This window comes from Rhinopithecus bieti, unplaced genomic scaffold, assembly GCF_001698545.2.
Source record: "Rhinopithecus bieti isolate Rb0 unplaced genomic scaffold, ASM169854v2 scaffold_2917, whole genome shotgun sequence".
Lineage (NCBI taxonomy): Eukaryota > Metazoa > Chordata > Mammalia > Primates > Cercopithecidae > Rhinopithecus > Rhinopithecus bieti.
In genome coordinates this window covers 636,739-649,329 of record NW_016804148.1, presented here as the reverse complement: position 1 = coordinate 649,329, position 12,591 = coordinate 636,739, and the positions used below count along the sequence as shown (strand labels likewise).

Below are 12,591 nucleotides of genomic sequence, written 5' to 3'. Positions count from 1 at the left end.
AGTTTTCCCAGAAATCCTGAAGCCAAAGCTGTGTTCCCAAAGCCATTTGTAGTTGCAACAGAGGCTGCAAGGGGGGCAGTTAGCTTTTCTAGGTTCTTTAGTGGAGGCAGGGAAGGGAGAAGCAGAGTGGGAATGGCTGGCAAAATGGACCACCACCATTACCTTCACAAATAATTAATTCTCTTTCAAAATGCATAGTTTATATGTCGAGAAATGTCCAACAACAATTTTAGGGTTACAAGTTGAAACTCAGTTCTGCTTTCAATCATGACGTATTTGTAACAGATGCATTTCAGTTATACTACTTTTCTTGCCTGCCCCTTCCCCGACATTCTAGAATGAAAATAAAATAAAACAAAATTACTCTTTCAAGAAAGAGTGGGAAAACAAAATCAAAAAGTCAACAGTGACAAAGTACTTTCAACTACTTTTCTGCTCATTGTCGTTCCATATTAAAGAACATCTGGAAAACATCTGCACATCCTCTGGCATTTAAGAACTGATGCAGCTGACCAAAGCCCATGTGGTTTCCTCTGGCTCCATTAACACAGAACACTTTTCTGCAAAATGGAAAATCTCCTTAGTCTTTCCATTTCATCATTTGAACCATCAAAATGAATGACTTCTCGATGGCGAATTAAAATTCTCTTCCAATTAAATTTTCAGAGTCTTGATCAGAATTATTTCCAGGTACTTTGTGAGCCTTCTACACAAACAACAGCAGGTTTCCCAGGCATGCTACCCCACATAGAGAAAGCTCCTCTGCTCACTTCAAAATATACCTTTGTTTGCATTTGTTTTAGAAATGATGGCTGTAGATCTAGAGTCTCATGAAGATGAGATCGACTGACTGCATAATACTACCGTGGTGGGGAAAGGTAAAGTATCTCTGTTGACATACCCAGAGGCATGTTCTCTAACCCACTGTGGCATTCAGAATGAGACATCTCTGTGACAATATTTTGGGGGACATGCAGTCAGATCTGTGTTCACCTGAGTCTATGTAATAGTAGTGATCTTCTCAAAAAGATTTTACTCTGTGAAATCAAACACTTCTAGGTTAGTTGTGGTATTCTTTCTAATCGTTTGTAAGGGTTTATTGAAGAGCACTACATGTAGACCTTCATCCTTCATGCCTTCCTTTGGTTTTCTATTTAGTCCTGAGACATGGTCCTGTTGCTAATGGACCCCAGGTCCCTTGGCTACACAGAGAGCTCAATTTTTATTGGGAGGGAGTCTCAAAATTCTAGGATACTGTAACCCAACACTTAAAAACCGCTCCTGCAGGGCGGACTAGGGGAAAAGTGTGATAGCACCCTCTTGGCTTGTGCATGTAAGTGTTTATATATCAACTGTCATTCTTCTTTCGGAATTCTAGAGTGACTCCCAGTTGCCTCGAAAAAATTTTTAATTCATGATGTTAATGCTTCTTCCCAGCCAGCTATGTTAGTCACCCTTACAGTTCAATATCGTTCAATACTGTATTTTAAGCAATAAATTATCTTTGTCCTTTATTATAATCTAAACATCATCAGTAATATTTTTCCTTAGTGTAAAATTTTGCTTCAAATCATGTCTCTGCCTTTTTAAAATTGTTAAATGCCATTTCCTACATGTAACCATTCCAGTTACATTCCTGGAAAAAAAAATTACTTGAAATATTTCTGCCCAATTATTTTTGTGGCATAAAGTTTGTTTTCATTTGTGTGTATTTTGTGTTTGTATGTAATCTTACTTCTGGATTGCAAGGTTCTCAAGTTGAGAGACACACTGTCTCATTCCATAGCAATTATGATGAGAGTGAGGACGGAGGAAAATAAGTATTTATCAATAACTCATTTCCTGTTTTATCAAGAACGTTAACAACTTAATTTCTTTCTCTTACAATACTTGCTATTACACTAGGTTGAGTTTATTTACTTTTGAATCAACAATGAATAATTTAACCCACCAGAGACTGTTCAATCAACTCTTTTTTTTTTTTTTTTTTTTTTGATTTAGACCTTTACCATATAACACTGCACCAAGTTCTCTTTCTGTTTTCTTAGGACTCTGGCATGAATACAGGTAAATCTTTTTATACTACGTGATAAGTTTCCCTATCCTCCCACATGCGTGAACGGGAAGCTCCCATGAGAATAAATGGAGATGTCTTCACAAGTTCTAGTACTATGTATTATGCTTCAGTTTTTAAGGAGATCTTGTTACAAACTCTAAATACAGGGATCTTATGACTTATTTCTAAAGCCATGATTTAATAAATTCATAAGACAACTCTCATTACTAGGCTGTATTCTATCTACCCAAAGTGAAATGAGAATTATATGGTGATGATTTGCAATTAAAAAAAAAAAAAGAAGAGCTAGGTCATCTTCTAGGTCATGACATTTTCTATTTAAATTTGCTTTTGGTGTTTTAGACACGAAGTCCTTGCCCATGCCTATGTCCTGAATGGTATTGCCTAAGTTTTCTTCTAGGGTTTTTATGGTTTTAGGTCTAACATTTAAGTCTCTAATCCATCTTGAATTAATTTTTGTATGAGGTGTATAGATTTTTCCTGATGAATGTTTTTATTATTAAACTCGGCTTAACAGTTTTAGAGAGCTACAAATATTGCATGAGTTATATGGCAGCCTTAAACTATGCTAAATTAAAGTAAGTGTTGATTTGTACTTAGAAAAGAAACTGAGGACTTCAGAACATTTTCAAGATTAAAAGAAAACTGGCATCAATTAGAAATATGCAAAAAATCAGCTAAATGTATTGATCACATATAGAAATATGTTATCACCTAATTCTTCAGTGACAATGGTAAATACCTGACTGTTGTGTGATATTAATGCTTTTGTAAGATACACTTTGATGTTTGAATCATATCTAAGATTAATATGTAGTCTTGCCCAAAGTACACAATTTTCATATTGCCACAACTTCTATATACCTTGTATGAGAAGAAGAGATAAAAAGGAATCATTAAAGACCTGTTGTCCACAAAAAACCTAAATTATGTCAGATTTTTTCCTCTGTAAAAGTAAATGTTTAAATGATAAACTGTTAATGAAAACAACACTTGCCTAGTATTTGTATATTTAGAAATATAAAATGCATGAAATCTCAATTCAAAGTTACAATTTAATCCAATTTCCATCTCTCACTTTGTATTATTTGGAACCCCAAGGTAGAGATTTAGGTGTGAAAAAGGAGTCCCCTTGGTTTCACAGTCCACACTTCTTCTCTCTCTTCTCTTTTTCAAGTCCTGTGAGCTAAGAGATTGAGGTGTTTGAAAAACTGAGACTCTTCCCATATCCAGCTGAACAACCTCAGTGGGTTGCAATATTCCGTTTCACTGAATGTAGTAGAGTTTTATTTGTTCATGCTAGGGACATTTTCTGATTGTTCTACCTTTACCTTACTTTCCAGCCACTCTCTCATCCTTCTCTTATTCAGGGTCAGTAAATGCTAGGTAGATCAGTAGTAGAAAGACGATAGCTTTTTCATGTAGTTTTAAATTTTTAACTTGAATGGTTGGTACTAGCTGGGATCGTCATGGAGCTACACTTGAAAGCTCTTGTCTATCAACTCACTGTCCTGGTGTTTGTAATATCATCCTCTAACCTTTCTCTCAGTTTCCCTTTGGTAATTACTCAGACTCAGCACTTAGTGTCTGCAGGCACATCTGAAAATTTTACATGCAGACCACCTCCAATTACGGAACTCAATTTTCTTTTCTTAGAGACTCTCCTTGGGTGGTCCTAATCATGAAGTCCGCCTCCTTAGGGTTTTTTTCCTTTGTTTTTCTCTCTTTAACAACACTTTTACAAGGGTCGTGATGGCAACAGTCTGCAAAATTTCTTTCAGATTTCCCTGCTCTGTTGTGCTAATTTGACACTTTCTCCCCTTTTATAATAGACTACTGTGGTCCTCTTTTTCAATTAGAATGTTCTGATTAATTCTTCATGATTTAAAGCATCTTTATCTCTTCAAGGAATCAGATTCATTTAACCTAGAGTAACCTCAATTTTGTACACAACGTAAGTAATGCATTCCTTACTTCTACCTTTTAATACAGTCATGCTTAGATGATCTTTTTCCGGTAACCTTAGGGAAACTTTAAAGGAGGATTTAGGTAAAACATTGTAAGAGCAGAAAGCTAATTGGAATCTCAATAAAAAAATTAATTGCCATATCCTACAATAATAAAGAGGTCAAGCAAATCTCCAGTGTATTTTGCCAGCAATATATTTGCATTAGAAAAGATCAATGGAAGGTAATATAACAAATTAATTTAGAGAGAGGAAATTTGTTAACCCTTATATTAGCATTAGGGGTGGTGCTGCTGATAGAACTAAAATTAGTTTTGTTTTGTCTTTTTTTATAAAATTGATGTTACTTCTGCTTTGTACTGCTTGGTCAAATAGAGTTCCCTATAATAGTATTAGGTATGCATTAAGGTATAAAAGCATTTTATCTGAAACTTTTTATGGAACCAGAAGCATGGAGTTCACAGGATGACTGTTGAAGCTACATGTGTGTGTTTCTTGTTTTCTTATTTCAACACGTTAATTTTATAGACATGTATGATGTATTTTCAACCAGAGACCTGTCACACATTTCTTTCTCTTCCATCTATTGTTGGGCACAAATATTTGAAAGAATTCACACTCTATTTGAAATAAACTAGGTTGTTTGTTTGCTTGCCAGGTTCATTCCACAGTAAAAGGAGAAAATGAATTGCATACATGCTGCTTAACAACTTTCTTCACATTCCTTTTCTGGATTCGATCAGTATCTTCTCATGACATGTTTTTCCTTATCAGTTTTTAATATTTTCTCTAATAATTTATACCAAAATTACTTCACAGTTCTTTTGATATTGTTCACCAGAATAATTATTTTTTAAATAAATAACTCATTATATTTTGAAATTTTATATGTGGTAGTGGGGACATTTAATTGAACGTGTATAGTTTTAAGGTCAAATTCAGGTATTTTCTGAAAAAAAAAAAGTTTCCATCGGCATTATCTAATTCAAGAGTTTAAATCAACCTCCCCGAATGTTTTCTCCTCCTGGGCATCATGGTCTACATGAGGAGTCAGGAAACATCTATTAAGTGCCAATGTACCAGTTTTCTTATTGCTACTGTAACAAATTTCCACAAATTCAGTGTTTAAAAATAGCACAAGTTTAATCTCCGGAGGTCTTAATAAAGAAAATGTCTAAAATGAGTTGAACAGGGCTAAAAGCAAAGTATCATCAAGGATGCTTCCTTCTGGAGACCCTGAAAAGAGGATCCATTTTTTTACTTTTTTTTAACTTCTAGAAGACACTTGCATTTCTTGACTGATGATAACTGCAAACTCTTGCTTCCATCATCACATATGCTATAGTCTCTTTTGTCCTGCTTCCCTCTTATAGGGACCCTTATGATTACCTCACACCCACCAGGTTCATATGTACTAGAGACTATGGCCCGAAAATTTTAAATATAATTTAATTGCACCTTTTTCTCCCTGGAGTGTCTTTGTACCTTTACCCATCTCATAGCCAGTTAAAGTGAGAGAAGAATTAAGGAATCACAGATATACATTTTCTAGTGCTTCTCTTTTCTCTTAGTAGTCCTTTTTGTTTTTTGTTTTTTATAGTTACTCTGGAGGCAAGAAAGATGACAAAGCACTTACTATAATCCTGAAATTGTGATTAAAGTTTTCAATGCAAATTTTGCTTTTGTTTAGTTGAATATCATGTTAAAATCCTTACGCCAAACCAAATAGATAGCCAAACCCGCTTGTACTCTTGAGAGTAGTTTTACAAAAGTCAATATATGTAATCAATTCTCAATATATTTTAGAACTTTTAAGGCACCATGTTTGTCAAATATTATTTTTTAAAAAATCAGTGTTAGAAAACTTTGGTCTCTGAGGTTCAACTTGATTTTTTAAAACAACTAGAATATTGTTGAATCGTGCCTGATTAATCTAATTTTAGTCAATTCAGTTTAGTTTTAGAATAGTTAGCACAAATCAAGAGATTAACACTATGAGGCAAATATTCTCATACTCACAAATTTGCTTTGAGATTCCATTCATAAAACAAGTTCAAATTGATTTTAGATACAAATAAGATACCTGGAGCATAATACTATTTTAAAAGTTTTATTTTGGTAAAAGCCCATAACATAAAATTTATCATCTTAACTATTTTTCAGTGTGCAATTTATCCCGCTTATCCATTCTTCCTTTGATGGACACTTGGATTGCTTCCTTGTTTCAGCTATTGTCAATAGCACTGCAATAAACACAGGTGTACAGATATCTTTTTCAGGCCCTGCTTTCAATTGCTTTGGGTTTGTACCTGGATGTGGAATTGGTGGCTCATACAGTAATTCTATTTTTAATTTTTTGAGGAATTGCTATACAATTCCTCAAAATTCTGTGGCCATACAATTTTACATTCCCACCAACAGTACAAAAGGGTTTTAATTTCTCGGAATCCTTGTCAATATGTTATATTTTCTGTTTTTTTTTAATTTTTATTTTTATCATAGCAATTCTAATAGGTGTGAAGTGCTATCACAATGTAGTTTTGATTTGGATTTCCTTAGTAACTTGGTGATGTTCAACATCTTTTCATGCACTTATCGATCACTTGTATATCTTTGGAGAAATGTCAGTTCAAGTCCCTTTCCAATTTTTCAATTGATTATTTTTTGTCATAGCATTTTAAGAGTTCTGTTTATATTCTGAACACTAATCATTTATTAGATACATGATTTTAAAGTATTTTCTCTTGTTCTGTGGATTTTCTTTTTATTCTTTTGATAGTGTCGTTTTCTTTCTTCTTCTTCTTTTTTTTTCTTTTGAGACAGAGTCTCACTCTATAGCCCAGGCTGGAGTGCAGTGTTGCCATCTCGGCTTACTGCAACCTTCAATGCCCCAGTCCTGGTTCAAGCAATTCTCCTGCCTCAGCCTCCTGAGTGGGTGGAATTATAGGCATGCATCACCATACCCGGCTAATTTTTGTATTTTTAGTAGAGACGGGGTTTCACCATTTTGGCCAGACTTGTCTTGAACTCCTGACCTCGTGATATGCCCACTTCGGCCTCCCAAAGTGCTGGGATTACAGGCATAAGCCACAGTGCCAGGCCAATAGTGTCTTTTGATAGAATCTTTAAAATAATCACACAATTCAATTTGTCTAGTTTTTCTTTTGTTGCTTTTGTCTTTGTTCTAGCCAAGAAATAACACCAAATCCAGTGTCATGATGATTTTGTCCTATGTATTTTTTCTGAGTTTTATATTTTAGGTGTTACATTTAAGCATTTGATTCATTTTGAGTTCATTTTTGAATATGGTGTTGAATGGGGGTCTAGCATCATTCTTTTGCCTGTGAATATTTATCCCAGCACCACTGATAAAATCCTGTCATTTCCACATTGAATGGGCTGGACAACTGTGTCAAAAGTCATTTGACCAAATATGCAAGGACTATGTATGAGCTTTCTTTTTTATTTCATTGTTCTATATGTCTGTCTTTATGTGAGTACCACACTGTTTTGATTACTATACCTCTGTGATAAGTTTTTAAATCAAGAAGTGTGAGTCCTCCAGGTTTGCTTTTCATTTTCAAGATCATTGTGGCTATTTGAAATCTCTTGAGATTCCTTATGAATCTTAAAATAGGTTTTATTATTTGTACAAAAAATTATTGGGATTTTGATATGGATTGTGCTGAATCTGTAGACTGCTTTGGCTATTATTAACCTTGTAAAAATACTAGTCTTCCAATCCATAAACATGGAGTGTGTTTCCATTTATTTATGTTGTCTTTAATTTCTTTCAGTAATGTTTATGATTTTCATTGTATAAGCCTCACTTTTTTGGTTAATTCCTAAGTATTTTATTATTTATGGTGCTACCGTAAATGAAGTTGTTTTGTAATGTTGTTTTCCAATTGTTCATTGTTGGTGTACACAATTAAAACTAATTTTTCAAGTTGACTTTCTCTCCTGTTAATTCAATCATTTAAATTTTTAGTTCTAACAGGTATCTCTTTGTGGTCTCCTTAGGGATTTCTACATGTAAGTTTATGTCATGTATGAACAGAGATAATTTTACTTCTTCCTTTACAATTTGAATCCCTTCTATTTCTATTTTTTGCTTAATTTCTTTAACTACTCCTCCCACTACTAAGATGAATAAAATTGACAAAAGTAGACATCCTTGTCTTTTCACTGTTCTTAGAGGAAACTTTTCAGTATGGAAATTTTATATGTGAGTTTTATTCTGTGCAAGTACCATCCTTCTATTCTTAATTTATTGATCATTCTTATTATAAAAGTGTCTTGATTATGTCAAATAATTTTACAGCATCAAATGAGGTGATTGTGTTTGTTTTCTTCTTTCATTCTATTAATGTGGAGTATTACATTGATATTTGTAGGTTGGACCATGCTTGCATTTCAGGAATAAATTCTACTTGATTCTGATGTATAATCTTTTAATATGCTGCTGAATTTGATTTGATAGTAATTTGTGGCAAATTTTTACATCACTGTTAATAAGACATATTGATCTATAGTTTTCTGATAGTTCTTTTGTCTGGCTTTGATATCAGGGTATGGTAGGCCTCATATAATTAGTTAAAGAGTACAAACATACTTTGGTGATATTGAGGGTTTAGTTCCAGACTATCGGAATATAACAAATATTTCAATGAAGAAAATTATATAATTTTTTTTTGTTTTCCCACCACACATAAAACCTATATTGGCCATGTGTGGTGGCTCACGCCTGTAACCCCAGCACTTTGGGAGGCTGAGATGGGCCGATCACAATGTCAGGAGATTGAGACCATCCTGCCCAACATGATGAAATCCCATCTTTACTGAAAATACAAAAATTAGCTGGGAGTGGTGGCACGTGCCTGTAATCCCAGCTACTCAAGAGGCTGAGGCAGGAGAATTGCATGAACCAGGCAGTCAGAAGTTACAGTGAGCCAAGATCGCGCCACTGCACTCTAGTCCGGCAACAGAGCGAGACTCCATCTCAAAAAGAAACAAATAAACAAACAAACAAGCAAAGAACTATGTTTACACTATACTGTAATGTACAAAAGCATTATGTCTAAAGAAACACAATATATACTTTAATTTATAAATACTTTATTTCTCTAACACGGAAACAAAAACTTCAGTGAGTCACTATCTTTTTACTAGTGAGGCTCTTGAAATTGATGGCTGCTGACTGAGCACAGTGGTGGTTTCTGAAAGTTAAGGTGGCTGTGTATTAGCCCATTTTCACACTGCTATAAACAAATACTCAGGACTGGGCAATTTATAAAGGAAAGAGATTTCACTGACTCACAGTTCCGTATGGCTGGGGAGGCTTCAGGAGACCTATAATTATGGCAGAAGGGGAAGCAGGCACCTTCTTCACAAGGCAGCTGGAGAGAGTGTAAGTGTGTGAAGGAGGAACTGCCAAACACTTATAAAACCATGAGATCACATGAGAACTCACTATCATAAGAACAGCATGGGGAAAACTGCCCCCAAAATTCAACCACCTCCCCCTGGGTCCCTCCCTGGACACGTAGGAATCATGAGGATTACAATTCAAAATGAGATTTGAGTGGGGACATAGCCAAACTATATCAGGCTGTGTCAATTTACGAAAATAAGACAACAAAATTTGCTACATTGGTTGACTCTTCTTTTCATGAGAGATTCCTATAAATCCTAAATGTTCTAAATGGAGTTTAGAATGGTGAATTTTTTTCACAAGCTTTTCAATTTACTTTATCCATATCCATCAGAGGAATCACTATCTGTGAAAGACATAGAGCCTTATGTAATGCATGTCTCAATGAGACTTGAAATTCACAGTTACTCTTTGATCCATGGGCTGTCTAATGAATGTTGAGTTAGGAGGGATAAAAGATTATAAAAGATAAAGGAGATGCTCCTTTAGCATCTCCATCAGAGGTCTTGGGTGATCAGGAACATTGTCAATAAGCAGTAATATTTTGAAAGGAATCTTTTTTTCTGAGCAGTAAGTCTCAACAATGGGTTTGAAATATTTAATAAACCATGCTGTAAACAAATATGCTGTCATATAAACTTTGCTGTTCCGTTTATAGCACAGGCAGAGTAGATTAAGCATAATTCTTTTGGGCTCCAGAATTTTCAGAATTGTAAATGAGCATTGACTTCAACTTAATGTTGCTAGCTGCTTTGTCACCTAACAAAAATATCATCCTGTCATTTGGAGTTTGAACCCAAGCAGTTACTTCTCTCCAGCTATAAAAATTATAGAAGGCATTTTCTTCATATATACGGTTGCTTTCTTCCAATATAAGGCTGTTTCATTTACACTGAAAATCTGTTTTTTAGTGTACCACCTTCATTAGTTATCTAGATCTCAGGATAACTTGCTGCAGCTTCTCCTTCAGCACTTGCAGCTTCACCCTTCACTATTAAGTTATGGAAAAGGCTTCTTTCCTTAAACCACATGAATGAACCTCTGCTAGCTTCCCCCTTTTCTTCTACACCTTCCTCACCTCTATTTTTCAGCTTTCATAGAATGGAAGAGCAAGAGCTTTGCTCTCAATTAGGCTTTCATTGAAGAGAATGTTGTGACTGGGTTGATCACTGAAACTTTCTTCATATCAGCAATAAGGCTATAATTCATGTATTCACTAAAGTACTTTTAGAGGGCCTGGTGCAGTGACTCACGCTGGTAATCCCAGCACTTTGGGAGGCCAAGGTGGGCGGATCACGAGGTCAGGAGATTGAGATTGAAAGTGAAATCCTGTCCGTACTAAAACTACAAAAAAATTAGCTGGGTGTGGTGGCAGGTACCTGTACTCCCCGCTACTTGGGAGGCTGAGGCAGGAGAATGGCGTGAACCTGGGAGGTAGCGCTTGCAGTGAGCAGAGATCGTGCCACTGCACTCCAGCCTGGGCAACAGAGCAAGATTCCGTGAGAATCATCTCATATTTCCTTGAAGAACTTTCTCTTTGCAATCGCTTCTTTTTTAAAAAAAATCCCATCCAGCTAAAATTCTGTCAATGCTTTTGAACTTTTCAAAGAACTAACTTTTGGTTTTATTGTTTTGTCTATTGTTTTTGTTTTTATTTAGCTCTGCTCTTTTCTTTAATTATTTTTTGTTTGTTTGCTTGTTTGCTAGTTTTGATTTTAGTTTGTTCTTCCTTTCTAATTCTTAAGTAATAAATATAGGTTGTTAATTTGACATCTTTTGTGTTTTTACATTGTGTTACATTGTGACAGAATGTAAATATGTGTTTTACAATGTGTTATAATGTAAGCATGTATAGCTATAAATTTTCCTCTTAGCACTGCTCTTACTATGTCCTACAAGTTTTTATGGTATGCTTTTACTTTTACTTATCTTTAAGTATTTTAAATGTCAACTGGGATTTCTTATTTGGCCCACTTATTCTTTATGAATGTGTTGCTTAATTTTCACCAATTTGTGAATTTCCCAGTTTTACTTCTTTTATTAATTCCCAGCTTTATCCTGTCATAGCTGCATAAGAAAATGTACATGATATCTATATTTGAAAATTATCGTAATTTCTATTCCATAAAATGTTCCATTCACACCCGGAAAGAATGTGTATGCAGGTGGTGTTCAGTAGAGTGTTTTTATATGTGTTAGATCTAGTTAATTTATTGCATTGTTTGGTTAAGTCCTCTATTTTCTTCTTTATCTTCTCTCTGGATGTACTATCCATTATTGAGAATGGAGTATTGGTGTCTCCAATTATGATAGCAGGAGTATATGTTTCTTCAATTCTGTTAGTTTTGCTAATATAGTTTGATGGCATGATATTAGCTGTTTAAATGTATGTAATTGTTATGGCTTCTTGCTGTATTAGAACTTACAATAATATAGACTGTTCTTTGTCTCTTATAACTTTTTAAATTTAAAATCCATTTTGTTTGATATAGCTTAGTCATCTCTGCTGTCTTTCGATTACTTCTTACTTACAATGCATTTTTCCATCATCTCATATTCAATTTGTGTCCTTGAATCTAAAGGGTGTCTCTTGCTGACAGCATGTAGTTAAATTCTGTCCTTTTATCTGTTCTTACAATCTGTCTTTTGATTGGAGAGTTTATTTATATTGAAGGTAATTACTAATGAAGAACTTAATCCTAACCTTTTGCTATTTGTTTTCTATTTGTCTTGTAGTTTTCTTGTCCCTCATTTCCTGTATTGTTGTCTTCTTTTGTGGTTAGTTGATTTTTATAGTACAATGTTTAAATTCCATTCTCATTGAATTTGTGTATTTTCTACAGCTATTATACTTCTGGTTATCTTGGAGATTACATTTAAAATTCTAAACATAAATATTAATCTAATTTGAATAATTTCAGCTTAACTTTAATAACAACAACAACAGAAATTTGCTTTTTTACCACTCTATCCCAAGGCCTTCTGGTTGTTAATGTATAATTTTAGATTTTTGCATGTCTGTGCCCCAAAACATATATTAATAATTATTTTAAAAGTATTATTCTCTTAAATTAAGTATAAAAGGTTACAAGTTATTTTTATAATGTTAGCTTT

The 12,591-nt window shown here is 34.3% G+C and overlaps 1 pseudogene; it reads right to left on the bottom strand.

The window, feature by feature from the left end:
• Positions 1 to 436: 436 nt before the first annotated feature.
• LOC108526184 (RWD domain-containing protein 2B pseudogene) lies at positions 437 to 3,432 on the bottom strand (annotated as a pseudogene).
• Between the last annotated feature and the right edge of the window lie 9,159 nt (positions 3,433 to 12,591).